Here is a 20,993-nt window from a genome sequence, read left to right as displayed (position 1 = left end):
GAACGCGAGAAGGCGCACCTCCTGCGCAAACTCTACCGCCCGCCACTCGGTACCGCCAAACCGCATAGCAAGCCCGCCCGCTAAGCGGAAGGCAGCGCGGTTTAGGGCCCGGCCCAGGCCGGCGCATGCGCCGCAGCCCTCTCCGCTCCCGGCCCCCCTCCCCTCTCTCATCCCCGCGGGTTTGGGGCGGCGGCGGCGGCGGCGTTGGCCTCAGCGGCGGCGCGGTGACGTCAGGGCGTTGGGGCAGCTCCTGTGACAGACGGAGCTGGAGCGGCGGGGCGGCGGCGGAGTCCGGCGACTGAGATAGCGAGTGAGCGAGCGAACGAGCAGCGATCCCGGGGCCCAAGGAGCGAGAAAGAGAAGGAGGAGAGCTCGGGCGCGAGCGAGAGAAACCGCGAGCGCCAAGCTTGGGCTCGAGCCCCGGAACGGCTGAGGAGCCCGCCCGCTCCCCTCCCCTCCCCCTTCCCGGGACCGGGCCCAGCGCGCCATCCTCCCCCTCCCTCCTTCCCTCCCTCCCTCCTTCCTCCCTTCCCTCTCCCTCTCCCCCTCCCCCGCCGGTGGATGGGAGTGAAGGACGGAAGAGGCCCTGCGGAGGCGGCGGTGCAGCGCTCCGGTAAGGCGGCGAGGGTCTGCGCCCTCTCCTCTGTCTTCTCCACAGCGCTCGGGCGGCTGCGGGCCGGGCCGGGCGGCCTGACGAGGTGGCTGCGCCGGTCCCCTCCCTCCCATTCTCCCCTCCCCCTGCCGCCGCCGCCTCCTCCTTCTTCTTCTCTCCTCGCTCTCAAAATGGCGGCCGCGACGGCCGTTGAGTGAGAGACACGGGAGGAGGGGGGACAGGCCGGGGAGGGCGCTGCCCTTGCTCCCCTCCTCCCCGGCCCGGGTTCTGGGGTGCCGGAGCCGCCGCGACTCCACCCGCGGCCCTCCCCGGGAATAGATCGCCCTCCTCCCTCAGTGACTTAGCAAGAAAAGTATTCTTGGGTAGGAAGGGCGTGGAGAGCAGGTCGCTCTCTGATCTTGGGGAAAGGGTTTGGCCCTCTTCTCCCTGGCCGCGGAAGGCGAGCTCCGCAGTCCCCACCCCACCCGGAGTTGGCGGCTCGGGGACTGCGCTCAGCTCCGCGCGGCCTCGGCACCCACAGGCCTTCAGGCGTTCCGTCCCCCACCTGTCCTTAGGATGGGGTTGACCTGAGGAGGATGGCCCAGCCCTTCCCTGGTCCCTCTGTGTGGTGGTCCAGGCTCTACACCTTCTCCAGAGGAGCGGCTGACCCACCGAACCATCCGCAGCATCCACCCACCGAATCTGGCAGGTTTTTCTATTCTGCCACTGGCTCCTGAGACGGGAGTTGCCTTTTGACGTTGTAAGACAGCTTCGAGGCCCTCAGCCATTCCCCTTCATCTTTCTCCCCACTCCTTTAGGAAACGCAGTGCCTTCTTTAGTCTCCCAGGTGAAAAAATAGAAAATGTCTTTGAGCTGGTGGGCAAATTCTAACTCTCTCTCTCTCTAAGCAGTAGAGAAGTGGAGTAGGTTTTCAGTATTATAGATAAGAGAGCAAGCAAGGTGCCTTGGTTTTATTTGTTTTTCTGCCTTTCTTCAGTGACTTAGCAAGAAACTCCCTGGGAGGAGGCAGGAAATTTTCTTTTGGGGTTGGGGTTTGGGTCCAAATTACATCAACCCTTTGGTTAAGAATTTGTGCTTTTGAAGAGAAGAACCAGATTTGTGGTTTCATTCTCAGTGGGCGATGTCATGCCAAGGTCCCCCCCCCCCTTCCTTAAAGGCAATCGGGGGAGAATAAAGATATTACTGTTATCCCGACCTCTATTTCAGCACGTAGTCCTCGAGATTCATAACGTTTTAAAGGCTAAACAAAAAATATATGCCATTTTTGGTAATTCTGTTTTTATTGGGAAGTGGGTTGTTTTGTGTGAATTTCATCTTGAGACTAGGGCGGAGGAGAGAGCTTGGGCCTTTCATACCAGTAATGTCATCCCTCCTCTTTTGCCACAGTAGTATTTGCTTAAAAAAAAAAAATAAAATTTTTTTGTTTTTGTTTTTGTTGGTTTTTTTTTTTTTTTTTTTTCCCTGCAGCAGGGCTTGATTGCTGCAAGGGTTCTTAATTAGGAAAATTTCCTGCCTGGATATGTCGGCAGTGATATAATATTGAATATATAAAAAGCTTTTACTTAAAAATTCTGATTTGCTTCTAAGACATCAGCTAGCTTTTAATCTCTCATGGGTGTCTTTCAAGACACAGTTTTGCAAAATAACTGGCATTTGCAAATTGCCGTTTTTATTAAAGCATAAGTGTAATCTGTATTTAGGGTGATTTATTCTTTCATGTCTTATTATAAATTATCATTGTTTGGATTGTTCAGAAGGGGAGGATCTCTTAAAACAAATTTGAAGCTGTTATTTTTAAATTTGTTTTATAAATCAGAGAAAGAAACCCAATTTTTTATGAGATATTTCTGTATGTATTGATTTTGATAGAGATAACCGTATTTTGGTACCTACTCCCTCCCCTTTTAAAAATGGGCTAATATTTGTGGATGCTGTGAACAGCCATTGAGCTGAGGAGACTGGGTGGAGTAAGAGAGCAGAAGCTGTGAAATGCTAGATTGCCCTTTCATAGCATTTTTCTTCTGCTTATGTTTTGTAAGGTTATTTGATGCTAATTGGTGCTACAACAAAGGCATTTCTCTGTAGTAAATTTTAAAATCTGATGTTTTTAGTTTCCACCATTTTTGCAAGGTGGGTATTGAATGATTGGGGTAAAAAGCAATGTCCCTGCCCTAAAGCAGACACTTATTGTCTTTCTGTATTTGTGTATACATACACACATATATATACAACCTGTGTTAATGTTTTTTTAATTGTTTTAGTCAAGTAAATGTAAGTTAATGAATGCCAGAAATATTTGGCAAGAAATAGTAACTGAAAATATGGCAAAAATCTAAATGAGAATACTGTAGTTGTTTTCTTTTACTTTAGTTTGGATTGAAACAGTAAATCTTATTTTTTAATAATATTAAAGATGAGTAAAAAGGGTAAGATAATTTGTGTTAAAGGCTATTTATAAAGGTTTTCTTCTTGTGGTGTTCCTTGAAAGGGACCTTTTGTAAGGTTCTACCATAGAGACGGTAGGTCACTTTAGTGTCTTGCATCAAGCATTCATGTAAATAGATACCTTCAAAAGAATGTCAGATTCACGTGGTAAATGTGATTTTGATGAGATTTAAGACTGTTTGTCAATGTATGATATATTTTCACACTTTTGTTATTTTAATGTGATTAGAAGGTAGAAGGGTTCATATGTTGAGGAATGAGTGAGTTAGGGAATGGTAATTCACTATGTTATGTCACATATTTCCATCTTACTATTTTAAGGTATAAAAGTGCAGTAAGAGTGGTGATTTTTTCAGTAGACTCTTCATTGATCAGGAGCGTAAAATAATTTGGTTTAAGAGAGCTTTATTTCCAAATATGTATATGTGGACGTTTCTGATACATGTGACAGGATCTTTTGCTTAGTTTGGAGATCAGTTTTTAAAATTCTTCATAATCCTGTATTTATGATTTTTTTTTTTTTTTTTTTTTTACAGAGATCAGAAGTAGGCAGAGAGGCAGGCAGAGAGAGAGAGGAAGGGAAGCAGGCTACTCGCTGTGCAGAGAGCCCCATGCAGGGTGATCCCAGGACTCTGGGATCATGACCTGAGCTGAAGGCCGAGGCTTTAACCCACTGAGCCACCCAGGCACCCCTATTTATAAAATTTTTAATGAGATTGGCATAGATTTCATCTTTTTAGTAGAATTATTTGGTATCCATTTTTCCAATTAAAATAATTTTAGTATATTGGAAATTTGGAGATGTGTCTGGAAGGAAAAAATCAGTATCATAACTTTTCTCTCTAGCTAGAACATCCATGTTTCATTGTCTCTATTTTATTTTTTCAATGTAAATGTTTCTCTTTTATGTATTAAATAATATGAATGCCAATGTGTATTACACATATTTGCATATATACACCTTGTGGCTCGTATTTTAGGTACTCAAGAAAAAAATAGGACCTTACTTTTTGTTTTCCTGTGGCTCATCTTACTCACAACTTATCATCTTTATAAACAAGCCATAGAAACTATGGAAGTTGACAATGTTAGTATGGAGGTGTCTTTAAAAAACAAACTCAAAGGAAAATCTTAAGGCAACCAGAATGAATTTTCCAAGTCTTTCCATTGAGTTCTACAGTAGTGAGTCACATACTCTTTTGCCAAAGGGACATAAGGCTCAATTGGTTTTAAACTGAGCTGGCCATGTCTGCTGTGGTCCTAAAAGAGATTTTTTAATTTGCTTCAAAGTCTCTGTTTTGAAAATACTTCATTGTGACAGGTAACCTGTTTTCATGTATGTTGGAAAGAGAGAAATAGTTAAAAGTGAAGTGGAAATTCTTTGTCACTGTTCTTAAGTCTTTTACAGTAGGTCTGTAATTGTTTTGTTTTTACTTAAAATGTTGCTCTATTTAAAATAAAACTAATGGAATGCAATGAGTTCTGAAAAGATAAAGGGAAAAAAAAAGGTGAAAACCTGTTCTCCTGAAGATGTTTAGCTATAGAGTGAATCCTAGTTGCTAAAGGCCAAATGTTTTGAGAAATCTATACTTACTGAAAAAAGATGCTTTAATATGAGCCTAATAATCAACTGCTTAAATTAAGGCTTTTTGGATTGTTTTAGCTTTGTTGCTAGTTTGGCATGACATTTTCAGGTAGTTATTTAAATAGAATCTTGGTGTGTGTGTCTGAACTACTATTGTGTAATTTTTAACCTTGCCATGGCAGTTAGATTTAATTGGTATTTGTGAAATGCTTATACTCAGTGGATGCAGACATCATAAGTGCTTATTATTTTGATTTATTGTTTTCTCTTTAAAAGATGGTGGCTTTTGGTTGTTACATTCGTAGGTAGGATTGGTCTATGCATTAAGGATACTTCTGGAAAGATACCCTCTAAAGTTACTGTCATTTAACATTGTCATAAACATTTCCCTGGAACTTTGTAAATGTATTGAACTTGGTATTCATCTTCATTTGTTCTGCTACTTTTTGGGGCAGATTGGTATTTTTATGGGTGACAAAACTAAAATTTAGAGACTGTCTTTCCCTGAGGTCATATGTTGGGGTAGCAGCTAGATTGAAGTAAATACAGGTGTTAAACCACTTAGGTATTGCCTTGCATGATTCCTCATTCTTTTGACAAAACGGACCCTTTTTATGACTATTCTTGTGTTTGTGAATTTCTTTTCTAAAATGGTGAAAATCCATGAGCATTTATTGCCTGCATCATTTAAATTGGCATTTATTAACATACAGTCCTGTATTGTTAGCTGTTTTGCTTGATTAAGGCGTTAGGCATTTGAGTAGGGACTCCCAGAGAGTTCCTAATACTGCTTTACAGTAGTATTAATAAGTAAATAAATACTTGTTGCGTATATGCTGGTAGTATTAATAAGCAAGTGTTAATAGATTAATATTAAATATTGACATTTAAGTAAATCTGCATAAGTAGTATTGGTAAGTAAATAAATACTTGTTGTAATAGATTGAATCCAGGGTTATGTGAAAGGAAATGTGCTATGCTATAGTTCTTTGTAATAGCTGACTTCCAGTGATCTTTCAGGAATTGAGGTGAAGGGGGAAGAAGTGTTCATACTTCCTTTAAAGAGATTTTATGTTTGGGGGCGCCTGGGTGGTTCAGTGGGTTAAAGCCTCTGCCTTCGGCTCAGGTCGTGATCCCAGGATCCTGGGATCGAGCCCTGCATCGGGCTCTCTGCTCCACAGGGAGCCTGCTTCCCCCCCACCCCCCACTCTCTCTTTGCCTGCCTCTCTGCCTACTTGTGATCTCTGTCTGTCAAATAAACAAAATCTTAAAAAAAAAGAGAGAGAGAGATTTTATGTTATTTGAGGGAATAGGGTCACACTGCTGAAATACTTGCATCAGGGCCACTAAATTCACTAAATTCTCATCCATAAGAAGTGAATTAATCCACCTGGATGTATTACATTTACATCTTGTAATTATTTGTTTTATTTTTCATTGTGATTATCTGTTCTTTGAGCTCTTAACATGTCAAGAATTATTGACATTTAACTAAGGCTGTTAACAAATTTTCAGAGGGGCCCTTGGGTGGCTCAGTGGGTTAAGCCTCTGTCCTTGGCTCAGGTCATGATCTCAGGGTCTGAGATTGAGTGCATTGGGCTCTCTGCTCAGCAGGGAGCCTGCTCCCCCCCCCACCCCCTGCCGCCTGCTGCTTGGTCTACTTGTGATTTCTCTCTCTCCCTGTCAAATAAATAAATACAAATTTTTAAAAAAGATTTTATTTATTTGACTTACAGAGATCACAAGTAGTCAGAGAGACAGAGAGAGAGGAAGAAGCAGGCTTCCTGCTGAGCAGATATCCCCGATGTGGGGCTCAATCCCAGAACTCTGGGATTATGACCTGAGCCAAAGGCAGAGGCTTTAACCTACTGAGCCACCCAGGCACCCCTAAATAAATAAATTTTTTTTAAAAAGTTAAAAAATTCTCAGAGAGATTGTCTTTTGGTAACAGTGAAATTAAGAATCTGGGAAATTTTCAAGGTCTTCAATTTTTTAAAGGCATACAGAATTTCAAGTTTATTAAGATTTTGCATACTGATTAATCTACTTTATGTCTTTGGCAAAGAACGATATGTTTTGTGATATTAGTGCTCTGTATGCTTAAGGCATATTTTATTCATCTTTTTGTATTTGTTTTTATTTTATCAAAAATATGCTGACTGCAGGAGCCTGGCTGGCTCAGTTAGAAGAGTGTGTGAATCTTGATTTTGGTGTCATGAGTTTGAGCCCCACATTGGGTTGTAGAGATTACTTAAATGAATAAATAAAATAAAAATTTGAAGAAAAAATATGTTGACTGCCAAAGAAAGGAAGGTGAAGATGAGCCAGTTTTATTTTATTTGTTTTTTTTGTTGCTAATTTTTATTTTTTAAGCAGGAGAGTTACACATTCAGCATTATCACAGTAAACAAATTAAGCTATTGACTAAAACCATATATGATTACTTTAGTAGTCCTAATTCCACAGTTTGCCCACTATATTCTTTGAGCAGAAGCTTCAGCTTCCTTATCTATAAATGGATAATGTTGGTAGTATCTAATTCAGAGAATAATGGCTACTACTGAATGATGAATGTCCTGTAAATCCTTCAGTAAATGATTTCTTTTTGTAAAAGATTTTATATACTTATTTGACAGAGATCTTAAGTAGGCAGAGAGGCAGGTGGAGAGAGAGGGGGGAAGCAGGCTCCCTGCTGAGCAGAGAGCCCGATGAGGGGCTCAGGGCTCCATCCCAGGACCCTGGGATCATGACTTGAGCTGAAGACAGAGGCTTAACCCACTGAGCCACCCAGGTGCCCTGTTAAAGATTTTTTAAAGGAGAATTTAACGTACAGTTTAATCAAATAGTCATTACTATATTAACATAGTGGTTTTTTAAAAAAGATTTTATTGATTTGAGAGAGAGAGAGCTTGCACGCACATCGTGCTCCCCCACCATGGAGTGGGGGGAGGGGCAGAGGGACAAGCAGACTCCCTGCTGAGCAGGGAGCTGGATGCGGGGTTGATCCCAGGGCCTTGAAATCATGACCTGAGCCAAAGTCATGCTTAACCAACTGAGCCATCCAGGTGCCCCTTAATAGAGTAGCTTTTTAAATTTTTAAGTGTATTTCTTTTTTTTTTTTTTTTTTTTTTAAGATTTATTTATTTTAGAGAGAGAGGGGTGTGAGTGGGGCGGGGCGGGGGGAAGGGACGGAGGGAGAAGAGAGAATCCCAGGCAGACTCCCACTGAGCAGAGAGCCTGATGCCAGGGTTGATCCCAGGTCCCTGAGATCATGATCTGAGCCAAAAAGACACTTAACTGACTGAGCCCACCCTAGGTACCCCTTAAGTGCATTTTTTTAAGAATTAGTATTAAGGGGGCACCTGTTTGGCAGGGAAACCTGCTTTTCCCTCTCCCACTCCCCCTTCTTGTGTCCCATCTCTTGCTGTGTCGTTGTCAAATAAATAAATAAAATCTTAAAAAAAAAAAAAAAGAATTAGGAATCCTCCCCATGGCCCCCCCCAATCCATTATGTGTATCTGAAACCAGTGATCTCTTCAGAGGTATTTTTTGTTTTTGGTTTTTGTTTTTGTTAAAGACTTTATTTATTTATTTAGAGAGGCATGTGCAGAGGGAGAGAGAATCTGAAGCTGACTCCACACGGAGTTCGGAGCCTGATGCAGGCAGGCTTGATCTCACTACCCTGAGATCATGACCTGAGCTGAAATCAAGAGTCCCACGCTCAACTGAGCCACCCAGGCGCCCCTCGAATTTTCTTTTTTTTTTTAAAGATTTTATTTATTTATTTGACAGAGATCACAAGCGGGCAGAGAGAGAGGAGGAAGCAGGCCCCCCGCTGAGCAGAGAGCCCGATGCGGGGCTCGATCCCAGGACTCTGAGATCATGACCTGAGCCGAAGGCAGCGGCTTAACCCACTGAGCCACCCAGGCGCCCCATCCTTTTTTTTTTTTAAATAAGTTTTTATTTTGGAATCATTTCAGTTTACAGACAAGTTGTAAAGATAGTTCAGAGTACATGCACCTTGAACCCAATTTTTCCCATTGTTAACATCTTATATATATATATTTTTTTTTTTAAAGATTTTTTTTTTTTTATTTTTTTATTTGACAGATCACAAGTAGGCAGAGAGGCAGGCAGAGAGAGACAGGAAGAGGAGGCAGGCTCCCTGCTGAGCAGAGAGCCCGATGCGGGACTCGATCCCAGGACTCTGAGATCATGACCTGAGCCGAAGGCAGAGGCTTTAACCACTGAGCCACCCAGGCGCCCTTATATTTTTGAGATACATTTGTCTGTCTTGGTATTTACTGTTAGCTATACTCCAGACATTATCTGTATTTGACTAGTTTTTCCATTAATGTCCTCTTTCTGTTCTAGATCCATCCCAGGGTACCATAATACATTTGGTTATACCTCTGTAGTCTTCTCTGGTTTGTGACAGTTTCTTGTTGGTTCTTTGTTTTTCATTACCCTGATAGTCTTTTTTTTTTTTTTTCTTTTTAGATTTTATTTATTAGAGAGAGACACAGCGAGAGAAGGAACACAAGCAGGGGGAGTGGGAGAGGGAGAAGCAGTTTCCCCACTGAGCAGGGAGCCCAATGTGGGGCTCCATCTCAGGACCCTGGGAACATGACCTGAGCTGAAGGCAGAGGCTTAACGACTGAGCCACCCAGGCTTCCTACCCTGTGAGTCTTGAGTAGTACTCATCAGGTATCCAGTAAAATGTCTTCCAAACTGGGTTTGTGTGGTGGTTTTTTCAGTAGACTTGGGTGAAGGGTTTTGGGAAGAAATACCACAGAGGTGAAGTGCACTTCTCATCCTATCATCTAGGGCTATATGATACACACAAAATATCATTGGTGGTGTTAACCTTCATCATTTAGTTTACATAGTATGTTCCAGTTTTCTCTGTACCCTAAAGTTACTGTTTTTTCTTTCCCCTACTTTATCCTTTGGAAGCTAGTCGAGTTCAGTGTTTGGGGAGGGGAGCAGTGTTTACCAACATGTTAATTGGAGTTTTTCTGTAAAACGGATTCATCTCTTCCCCATTTATTAAAACAATTTACATTTTTGACTATCAGAAAAATTTTGTTTAGGATATTTAAGATCCTTATGTTGTGACTATAATTTGGAAACCTAAGATCAAGGAAAGCTTTTGAAGAAATGTGTTTAAGTGAATTATATATCCCTTTAGAAATTATTCTAAGAGTAAAGTTCAGTGTTGGGATTTTAGGGAAGAGCTCTCCCATTTCCCCATTTTGGGGCTTGTTTAGAGGGAGACTGCTGTGATCTGAGAAACAAAGCAAATAGGGTATCTTAGTCATTGATTCTTTACTAGTATTTGAATACACCAAATAATAAGTTTTTTTTTTTTTTAAAGATTTTATTTATTTATTTGACAGACAGAGATCACAAGTAGACGGAGAGTCAGGCAGAGAGAGAGAGGGAAGCAAGCAGGCTTCTTGCTGAGCAGAGAGCCCGATGCGGGACTCGATCCCAGGACCCTGAGATCATGACCTGAGCTGAAGGCAGCGGCTTAACCCACTGAGCCACCCAGGCGCCCCCCAAATAATAAGTTTTAAATAGTACAGCAGAAAACAAAACATTTTGACTGATTAAACTCTTACTTTCAAAACAGAACTGGTAGATCTATGTCTTGAAAGATTTATTTTACATTAAGGAGAATTTATAATTTGAGAGTAGGATTATTTTTGAGAATTGCATTTACTACAATTCTTTTTATATCTTGCCCTTACATTGCAACACTTTTAAGAGATTTGTGTTAGGTTTCTACTTAAAAACAAAACAAATAAACAAACAAAAAACCAAAAAGCTCCTGGGGTGCCTGGGAGGCTCAGGCTCTTGATCTTAGCTCAGGTCTTGATGTCAGGGTTATGAGTTCAAGCCATGCATTGGGCTCCATGCTAGGCATGGAGCCTATTTAAAAAAAAAAAATTAAAAATAAATAAAAATAAAAAAAAATTCAACACCATTACATGTATTTCTCTTCTAAATATTCATCAGTTTTTTGTTTTGTTTTGTTTTGTTTTGTTTTTAGGGGTGCCTGGGTGGCTCACTCAGTTAAGTGTCTTTGACTCTTGATTTTGGCCCCCTGTCATGATCTCAGGGTCGTGGGATGGAGCCCTGCTATGGGCTCCATGCTCAGCAGCAGTCTGTTTGGGATTCTTTCTCTCCCTCTCCCCTTGCACTCTCACTTTTTCTCTCTAAAAACAAATCTTTTGAAAAAATAAATTTTCATCAAAGTTTCCAGCAAACATTTTTTAACAAATTTATATCCCAAGTACAGCGTATACAGACATGATTGTCATGTCTGCCCTTGAAGGTATGCTACCTTTGGATAACTTAATATGCAAAGGTAGCATAACACTGCTGTAATCAAAGTATGTACTTCATGTGATGAGGGCCCATACTGTTCAAAGAAGTCTTCACAAAGATGCTGAACATTTTAAAAGAAATCCTTTAATATCATTTGGGGTTCCAGGCAGAGAAAATGATTAGTTCCCAGTCTCATGAGTACACCTTGTTTGGTGAGGAAAGTTCCAAGTAGTTCAGTATAGCTGGTGTCATGAGTTAGTATAGAGGAGTTGATCTGGTCTGATGACCTTGATCTGGCCTTTAAAGCAGGGTGTTAATGGACCATCCTCATCAGATGTAGGTTTTTATCTGTTAAAAATTTAAATTTCCAGGCTCCATCATAGACTTAAGAAAGAGTTGAAGGAGGACCAAGGTTGGGGAAGGTTTTTTGGTTATTGTTGTTGTGTGTGTGTGTGTGTGTGTGTGTGTGCGTGTTTTTTAAGATTTTATTTATTTTTTGAGAGAAAGAGTGCATGAGAGGGGAGAAGGTCAGAGGGAGAAGCAGATTCCTGGTGGAGCTGGGAGCCTGATGTGGGACTCGATCCTGGGACTCCAGGATCACGACCTGAGCTGCAGGCAGTTGCTTAACCAACTGAGCCACCCAGGCACCCTGTTTGTGTGTGTTTTAACTGGATAACCAGTTAGGTGTACTGAAGACTTGAGTCCTGAAACATTTGGTGTATTTGTGTTTCATATGTCTGCCAGTGTAATTAAAATAGGAAATTTTTGTTTTTTATTGTTCACTAACCTTATGAAGCATTAAAAAATTGATTCAGTCATTGGGATGTATTCAGTGCAGTCTGTTGTAGGAACCATGCTGAAGTACTAGAAGGTGCTCCAAACTGGGAACAGCAGAAGTAGAATCATAAAGGTCACAAAGTGGGGAGAAGGAAGACTTGACACTACATTACATGATGCTCAGTGTTACTGGAGTGTGAGCAAAGTGGAACTTGATTAGAAATGAGACTTGAAATGTGGGCAGGGACCACCAGATACTCATCAAGGGCCATATGAACTATTTTAAAGCAGGTAGACTTTAGGAAGTAGGGAGGCAGCATGGTTGAATGATTAAGAGCCCCAACTATGGAGCCCAGGTGCTGGGTTCAGCTTTTAGCTCTGCTGCTTACATAACTGTGTTATCTATATTTTACACACGTGTGTGTGTACACACACGTGCACACTATAAAGACTAGTTACTTAAGTTCTCATAAGCCGTTGTGAGGAGTAAATGAACACCTGTAAAACACCTAAAGCAGTGACTAGCATATAGTAAGTGTTATATAAATATTAAGTAAATAAAAAATAGGGAGCGGATGAAGGTTTTTCTTTTTTTCTTTTTATTTATTTATTTATTATTATTATTTTTTAAAAGATTTTATTTATTTATTTGACAGAGATCATAAGTAGGCAGAGAGGCAGGCAGAGAGAGAGGGGGAAGCAGGGTCCCTGCTGAGCAGAGAGCCTGATGCAGGGCTCAATCCCAGGACTCCAGGATCATGACCTGAGCCGAAGGCAGAGGCTTTAACCCACTGAGCCACCCAGGCGTCCCTCTACCAATTGTTTTTTTAACTTAACAAGATGTTTTCTAGATGTATTGCTAATATATATAGATCTAGTTTATTTTGTTGTATAGTTTATCATATATGATTATACTGTAGTTTTTTTTTTTAAAAGATTTTATTTATTTATTTATTTGACAGATTACAGTAGGGAGAGAGGCAGGGTTGGGGGTGAAGTAGGCTCCCCTCCAAGCAGAGAGCCTGATGCGGGGCTCGATCCCAGGACCCTGAGATTACAACCTGAGCTGAAGGCAGAGGCTTAACCCTCTGAGCCACTGATGCACCCCTTCTGTAGTTTCTTTATACATGTACTACAAAAGTAGACATTTAGGTTGTTTCTAAATTTTCCTTACAGATAGTACTTCAGTAAACATGAAGCTTTCTGTAGATAACATGATAAAATTATTTTTTGCGGGGGCGCCTGGGTGGCTCAGTGGGTTAAAGCCTCTGTGGTCAGCTCAGGTCATGGTCCCAGGGTCCTGGGATCCAGCCCCACATTGGGCTCTCTGCTCAGCAGGTAACCTGCTTCCCTTGCTCTCTCTCTGCCTACTTGTGATCTCTGTCTGTCAAATAAATAAATAAAATCTTAAAAAAATTATTTTTTGCTTTTGCATTGCAGAATTTGTCCTAAGGTTAATTAAATATTTATTATTTAGTAATTCTTATGTTGTTAATTGAATAAATCGGATCATACTGTTAGCACTGATACATATATTTTTTTAGACCATAAATTCTTAAATCCTGTTTTTCTTTCTTCAGTCTCTTCAACTATTCAGAAACCCGTGTTAAGGGCACCTGGGTGACTCAGTGGGTTAAGCCTCTGCCTTCGGCTCAGGTCATGATCCCAGGGTCCTGGGATTGAGCCTCCTATCAGGCTCTCTGCTCACCGGGGAGCCTGCTTCCACCTCTCTCTCGGCCTGCCTCTCTGCTTGCTTGTGATCTCTCTCTCTCTGTCAAATAAATTTTAAAAATCTTTAAAAAAAATAAAAAAAAAAACCCACAAAAACCCATATTAATCCAGTAGTGTGCTAGGGTTTACACACTGATAGGCAGCCTTTAGGCAGAACCAAATCTATAATTGCATTTCTTTTTGCATTGCATTGTTAAAAGAATTCTTTTTTTTTTTTTTAAGATTTTATTTATTTATTTGACAGAGAGAGAGCTCACAAGTAGACAGAGAGGCAGGCAGAGAGAGAGGAGGGGAAGCAGGCTCCCTGCTGAGCAGAGAGCCCGATGCGGGGCTCCATCCCAGGACCCTGGGATCATGACCTGAGCCGAAGGCAGAGGCTTTAACCCACTGAGCCACCCAGGTGCCCCTAAAAGAATTCTTTTTAGTCAACATTTAAAAATTAGCTGTTTTGCATAAAGTCTCCATTTTTGGATTATCCTGAAAAATTAGGAGCTCTTGGAACTGTGAGGCTCACATGTTCCCATGGCAACAATTGGCCCAAGTGGAGTTGCAGCTGCCCTCCTATAGATGGGGATAAGCTCACCAGTGAAACAAGTTCCTACCATTTCATTACTATTTATTATTGCCCTTGCACTGTTTTTTTATAGTGAAGAAATACTTCTTTGTTGATGTTTCTGTAAGAAATGGAAAAAAAGTATAGTTGGGTGACTGCAGTAGTTAGCAAAAGTGGAACAGAGTATATTTCTCTGGAAGTGAAGAATATTGTAGTATAATTAATACGCAAACAAAATGAATCTAGTATGGAAAGATTACAACCTTGCCTGCTTTGCTCATTTATATTACTTGCATTGTTCTCTGTGTGTGTGATCTCTGCATTTTTGTGTAAGTAGTTGTGAGGACACAGTGCAGTTGAAGATCAAAAAGATACTAAGACAGTTTGTAATTCATGAAGTTTGTGATGCAAGATATTCATCTTTTTTTTTTAAGATTTATCTATTCATTTGACAGACATCACAAGTAGGCAGAGAGGCAGGCAGAGAGAGAGAGAGGGAAGCAGGCTCCCTGCTGAGCAGAAAGCCCGATGTGGGGCTCCATCCCAGGACCCTGAGATCATGACCCGACCCCAGCCGGAAGGCAGAGGCCCAACCCACTGAACCACCCAGGCGCCCCACCTTTTTTTTTTTTTTTAAAAGCTTTACATATACCCTTGTTCTAGAAAGGTTTTAAGCAGAGTGGTTGAAAACTGGTATAATCTCATTAACCATCCCACCTTTTAGCAAGAACTGTGTATTTATTAAGTACCTTATCCAGAGACTGCAAGTGGGTGGATGGTCCAGGGTTTTCTTTTTCTTTTCTTTTTTTTTTTAAGATTTTATTTATTTATTTGTCAGACAGAGATCACAAGTAGGCAGAGAGGCACGCAGAGAGAGGAGGGGGAAGCAGGCTCCTCCCACTGAGCAAAGAGCCCCATGCGGGACTTGATCCCAGGATCCGGGACCATGACCAGAGCTGAAGGCAGAGGCTTTAACCCACTGAGCCACCCAGGCGCCCTGTTTTTGTTTTTGTTTTTGTTTTTGTTTTTTAAGTTATCTCTACACCCAGCACAGGGATTGAACCCACAACCCTGAGATTGTGTTGCACACTCCAGCATGCGCCACTGACCGAGCCCCCCAGGTGTCCCAGGTAGTTCAGGCTTTAACTTGCAATTGTGGTTTTTCTGATCATTTTATTTTTAATTGAACTTATATTAAAAACCACATTCTAGGGGTGCCTGGTTGGGTTAGCCTGCTGAGTGTCTGACTCTAAAATCTTTTTATTCAAAACAAAACAAAACAGGGCGGCTGGGTGGCTCAGTGGGTTAAAGCCTCTGCCTTCAGCTCGGGTCATGATCCCAGGGTCCTGGGATCAAGCCCCATGTCGGGCTCTCTGCTCCATGGGGAGCCTGCTTCCTTCTCTCTTTCTGCCTGCCTCTCTGCCTATTTGTGATCTCTGTCAAATAAATAAATATTTTTAAAAAAGAAAACAAAAAACAAAACCTTGGGGCACCTGGGTGGCTCAGTGGGTTAAGCCTCTGCCTTCGGCTCAGGTCATGATCTCAGAGTCCTGGGATTGAGCCCCACATCAGGCTCTCTGCCCAGCCTGCTTCACCCTCTCTCTCTCTGCCTGCCTCTCTGCCTACTTGTGATCTCTCTGTCAAATAAATAAAATCTTAAACAACTAAAAAAACCCAGTTCTGTCACTGTTGTCTCTTTTCTTGGTGATTCACAGTTTTACCTCTGTAGTCTCTAAATTTGATTTGTAACCCTTTATTTAAGGCAGTTTATAAAGATGCACACACTATAAAATACCATAGATTAAAAGTGAAGAGAAATGGGTGCCTTGGTGGCTCAATGGGTTGAGCATCTGCCTTTGGCTCAGGTCCTGATCCCAGTGGCCTGGGATGGAAGGCACACCCCATACCCCCGCTGCCCCACTCAGCAGCGAGTCTGCTTCTCCCTCTCCCTCTGCCATTCCTCCTGCTTGCCTCTCTGGCTCTATTTCTTTGTCAAATCAATAAATCTTCAAAAAGTGAAGAGAAAGATTTCTCTTATCTTGGAATGGAATGCTTCAAGCAGACCAGAAATCAACCTACGAAAAAATGTACTTAGAATATACTCCTTTCAGGTACCTGGGTAGCTCAGATGGTTAAGCATCTGCCTTTAACTCAGGTCGTGATCCCCGGGTCCTGGGTTTGAGTCCCACATCGGGCCCCCGGCTCAGCAGGGAGTCTGCTTCTTCTCCTTCTCCCACTGCTCAAGCTCTCTCTCTCTCTCTGTCTCAAATGAATAAATAGAATCTGTAAATTTAAAAAGAATACTCATTTCAGCAAAGTGCTGTATGTTTATGTTCAAATCTATGAGTGGCTACCTTAAAAAAGGAGCAAATTTGGCAAATAAAAAAAAAAAGTGAAGAGAAAGAAACAAATAAAGGGTAAGGATAAAATGTAATCAGAATCTAGGCCAAAAAGGTATATCACAATGTACTTGTTACAGCCAGAGTACAAATTTAACTCTTAGCTTTTTATGAGCTAACAGAATAAAAAACCTGTTACATTATTTTCACAATGTTCTTATGATAAAAGTAAACTAGTTAATTCAGAAAGATAAGTAACCACTATCAGAGTAGAATTTTTCATGGAGGTCTTCATAACCGGGATTATGTACTATTGTCATTACCCTCATCAACATCTCTAAGTTAGATGGATGTCTAGTATTTAATAACACTTAATATGGAAAGATCGACCATGTCATGGGAGAGGCAGTCTGAAAAAGTATGTAGATTGTCCTTTGTTGTCTGACCAAGGGATCTAATTTCTCTCAACCCAGTTTTTCATACATATTGATATTGATCTCTCTCTCTCTCTTTTTTTTTTTTTTAAAGATTTTATTTATTTATTTGACAGAGAGATCACAAGCAGGCAGAGAGGCAGGCAGAGAGACAGGAGGAAGCAGGCTCCCTGCTGAGCAGAGAGCCCGACGAGGGGCTCGATCCCAGGACTCCGAGATCATGACCCGAGCCGAAGGCAGCGGCTTAACCCACTGAGCCACCCAGGCACCCCTCTCTCTCTCTTTTTTAAGATTTTATTTATTTATTTGACGCAGAGAGATCAGAAGTAGGCAGAGAGGTAGGCGAAAAGAGAGAGAGGGGGGGAAGCAGGCTCCCTGCTGAGCAGAGAGCCTGATGCGGGGCTTGATCCCAGGACCCTGAGATCACGACCTGAGCCGAAGGCAGAGGCCTAACCCACTGAGCCACCCAGGCGCCCCTGATACTGATTTCTTTGGCAAGTACCTAAACTGCAGATGTTCTGCACATGAAATACATACCATTTATATGTAGGATTGAAATATTTTTGTGAAAACCTAGTGTACTCAGAATTTGTGCGAGTGCTAGTAGAAGATTCCTCTTAGAAGAAAATTTAAATCTGCTTCATGACTGTCTTCTTCGAAGGTACACAGATCATTGTTTTTCCAGAGTATCCCTACATAGTAAAATCATTAAGAAATAGACTTAAAAGAAAAAAGGGCCACAGCCCTATCTTATGTTGCTAGAACTTGCCTCAGCAGAAGACCATTCCTATAGATCAGGATTCATGATAATTTTTAGCACAGATTAAATGTAAGGAGGTACTGGTACTGTTTTTTATTTATGTCTGTAATAGATACGGTCTCTACCCTCAAGAAACATATATGGCTCTGTCCCTTAAAAATAAGATTTTTTTCTTCATCCAAACTAGAACTACAAATCTTTTTAATTCAGAGTCAAAACCTATTTTCTGATCACTCTTGCATTTCTTAGTTTCCCGTCTTTAGCCTCAACTTCTTAGCAATATTGTATTTTCCAACTGCTTCAAATAATTTTGAATTTGGAAACTTTATTGTCATGTTTTATTCAACATAAGATTTTCCCTTCTTCCAAAACCTTCCTCAAAAATTTTCCAATCACTTCAGTTTTTTTTAATCTTTTAGTTTGTAAAGCTTAGTCTTCAGCTCACTTTATAGTCTCATTACCTTCTTTCCTGTCCCCTGCTTCCCACCTTAGTTTTAAACTAGATTGTACATTAATTTAGGGTTTGATTGCATTTTAAGTATCTTTAATCTTAAAACCTGGTAGCACAGAGCCTAGCATAATAATCAATGAATGAATGAAAGGATATGTATAGCTCACATCTTCCAGTTATATTCAACATATATAAGTTTTTTATGGGCAGGAACTATTTCTTAACATTGCTTTTATGTCATAGGTAGCTTTCCTATGCGCTGAGCTACATGGGACACAGGTCTGTATTTTTGGATTTGAATACTGGGTACCTGGAAGATCCTCAGTAAGAAACACCAAGAATATAGTTCTCAATTATCTGTTTTAGTGGAGGCAAACACTGCTATGGATAATAGTAAACTAGAAGAAATCAGTTCAGTTGAGAGACACTGCAGGTTTTCCAGTTGTGTTGTCATAATACCTGGGCAGTTGTCCTTGGATGTAAACAGGGGATCTGTATTTAGGACTAGAGAATGTCATCCTCAAGACCAAGAGCGGTAGTGGTCTGTGTCCAAAAAAAAAAAAAATCCACTTTTGCTTAATTGCATTTTGACCATAAAAGCTCCTTTTTCAAATCATTCCCTTTGCTCCATCCCAGTCATCTTCTACTTCCAAATGTTTTAATATCTCCTATGTATTTTCTCCAAAACAGTCACCATGAAATACCAACTTTAGAACATTACTCCATTGCTTAAGAATTGTAGTGATAGGGACGCCTGGGTGGCTCAGTTGGTTAAGCCGCTGCCTTCACTCGGGTCATGATCCCAGAGTCCTGGGATCGAGTCCTGCATCGGGCTCCTTGCTCTGCAGGGAGCCTGCTTCTCTCGCTGCATCCTGCCTCTCTGCCTGCTTGTGTGTACTCTCTCTCTCTCTGGCAAATAAATAAAATCTTAAAAAAAAAAAAAAGGAATTGTAGTGATACCTGCATTGTCATAATGGGCTATCTTCATTTGTATTCACTTAGCTTTTTAAAAAAAAAGGTACATGGAATAGTGTATCTTCGGGGCACTTGGGTGGCTTAGTTGGTTAAAAAGTGTCTGCCTTTGGTTGGGGTCATGATCCCAGGGTCCATGGATGGAGTCCCACATCGGGCTTCTCTGCTTCTCTCTCTCCTCTACTCTTGCTCTCTCTCTCTCAAATAAATAAATAAAATCTTAAAAAAAGAAAAGAAAGAATAGTATTATATTATTTGTGTGATTGGAAAGCGTTAGGAAACTTTTTCTTGGTTATGGCATTGGAATTTTGTGTGTGTGACTTAGTTTTAACTTAAAACATCAGGCTTAGAGGGCTGTTACAGCTATGTTTGTCACCCAAAAATGTAATATTTGTAAGCAGAAACCAGAAAAGTAATATGCATGTTAGAATGTAAAAAGATGTTCAATTTTAAGTTTGTAGTATAATCATTGTTCAGCCTTTAAAAATAAAAAAATTATAGAGGCGCCTGGGTGGCTCAGTGGGTTAAAGCCTCTGCCTTTGTCTCAGGTCATGATCCCAGGGCCCTGGGATTGAGCCCCACATCAGGCTCTCTGCTTGGCAGGGAGCCTGCTTCGCTTCCTCTCTCTGCCTGCCTCTCTGCCTTCTTGTGGTCTCTGTCAAATAAATAAATAAAAATCTTAAAAAATAAAGAAAATTATATCAAAACCAGCCCCAGGGAGCTGGGCTTTGATTTTTGCCTACATTTCAGAATTTGAATTTTTTTTGGAATTTTAAAAGGGATGAGAGTAAAGTGATACAGTGCATCTTTAGTTCTGAGAACATAGTGGATTTTTATCTCAGTTTTACTATGATGCCTGTAGAGGTCATTTAGAAGCACTTAACTAAGTACCAATTTTGTGTTAATTACCATGATTTTTTTCTTTTTTAAAAGAATTACCGTGATATTTGATAGAGATAGAAGAAGGAATATGTCAAGGTTGGAGGCTTTGGAGGAGTGTTGTTGAGAGCAGATAATTATAGCGTATTGTGAGAATTGTTAAATTGTGTACGTATATACAAACAAGTATGAAATCACAGAGGAGGGAGTTACTCTGCCTAATTTTTTTGTTAAAACTGTAAATAAATCCCTCAAGTTCTGGTGTTTATGCTAGCTGCTGAGAATTTTTCTAGTGCTCTTTAAATAGCATTGATAAGTATTAGGTTGAACCTGTGTAATTGCCAATATTGGCAGTTTAATATGGTTTAACCCCAGTAGTATTTTGGTATGGCAATGAAAATGAAAATAAAATATGGTAACTTTTGCCAATATTGTTTGGCAGTTGGCAGATAATTGATGTTTTATTAAAATAAAGCCTTGAATATTGAATAAATGTGCCATTTTTGAAAATGTTTTATTTAAAAAAAATTTTTTTTAATTTTTAAAATTTTTTAAAAAGATTTTATTTATTTATTTGAGAGAGAGAGAGAGAGAGAGAGAGAGAGAGCATGAGAGGGGAGAAGGCCAGAGGGAGAAACAGACTCCCCTTGGAGCTGGGAGCCCAATTGGGGACTTGATCCTGGGAATCCGGGATCATCACCTGAGCCAAAGGCAGTCGCTTAACCAACTGAGCCACCCCAGGAGCCCTTGGGAAACATGTTAAAAAGTTCAGTTTGGTTTCTCTTTTTTTAAGATTATATATCTATATACACATGCACACATAGACACGAAAGAATTTCATTGAGTATAAATTGCCATGCAATTATAAATTATAATTGTCTGTAACTTTGGGAGTATAGTTAATTAATTTGGAGAGTTTTGCTATGAAAGCTTGATTCCCTACAAACATTTGTTGAGTGCCAAGACCCTATGCCTGGTTCTAGAGGCAAAGAAATTCAGTTGTGTTTGCCCCTAAGGAGGTCAGTGTGGTACTAGAGATGGCATGTATATAGTTACTTGCAAAGAATGTGCAGCACAAGGTAGTATTAGTAATTTTTAAAATTTATCTCTATTGTTTTGAA

General features: G+C 40.8%; 1 protein-coding gene across 1 annotated transcript in view; it reads left to right on the top strand.

The window, feature by feature from the left end:
• Positions 1 to 240: 240 nt before the first annotated feature.
• PAFAH1B1 (platelet activating factor acetylhydrolase 1b regulatory subunit 1) overlaps positions 241 to 20,993 on the top strand; it is a 91,351-nt gene continuing 70,598 nt past the window's right edge. The window contains exon 1 of the mRNA XM_032846725.1: positions 241 to 613. The gene's annotated coding sequence lies outside the window, so the exon portion shown is untranslated. The remainder of the gene's footprint in view (positions 614 to 20,993) is intronic.

The sequence above is a fragment of the Lontra canadensis genome, unplaced genomic scaffold, assembly GCF_010015895.1.
Source record: "Lontra canadensis isolate GAN:19392208 unplaced genomic scaffold, GSC_riverotter_1.0 scaffold180, whole genome shotgun sequence".
Taxonomy (NCBI): Eukaryota; Metazoa; Chordata; class Mammalia; order Carnivora; family Mustelidae; genus Lontra; species Lontra canadensis.
This window is presented reverse-complemented; position numbering and strand designations above follow the sequence as displayed.